Source organism: Solanum tuberosum, unplaced genomic scaffold, assembly GCF_000226075.1.
Source record: "Solanum tuberosum cultivar DM 1-3 516 R44 unplaced genomic scaffold, SolTub_3.0 scf00073, whole genome shotgun sequence".
NCBI lineage: Eukaryota > Viridiplantae > Streptophyta > Magnoliopsida > Solanales > Solanaceae > Solanum > Solanum tuberosum.
The window spans coordinates 810,663-810,946 of record NW_006239002.1 but is presented as its reverse complement, the minus strand read 5'-3'; positions in this window follow the sequence as shown (position 1 = coordinate 810,946).

Sequence of the window (284 nt, the reverse complement as noted above, 5' to 3'; positions counted from 1 at the left end):
TTAATGTATATGTTTATAAGTATTCAAAATTGATGATATTATAGTACGTTTTAAAAACATATTCTTCATAACATAAAAAAATAAAAAGTTTAATTATAATAAAAGATTCTTTAAGTATGAAGATTTACTCTTAATAAACTAATATATATATATTTTTTATTTTTTTATTTTTTTTATTTTTTTTTAAAAATAAAATAATATGATAATTATTTTAGTTAAATGAGTTTAATGAATCAAACTAGTCTATTATTACAAAAAAAAAAGACTTTAATGACATGTCATGC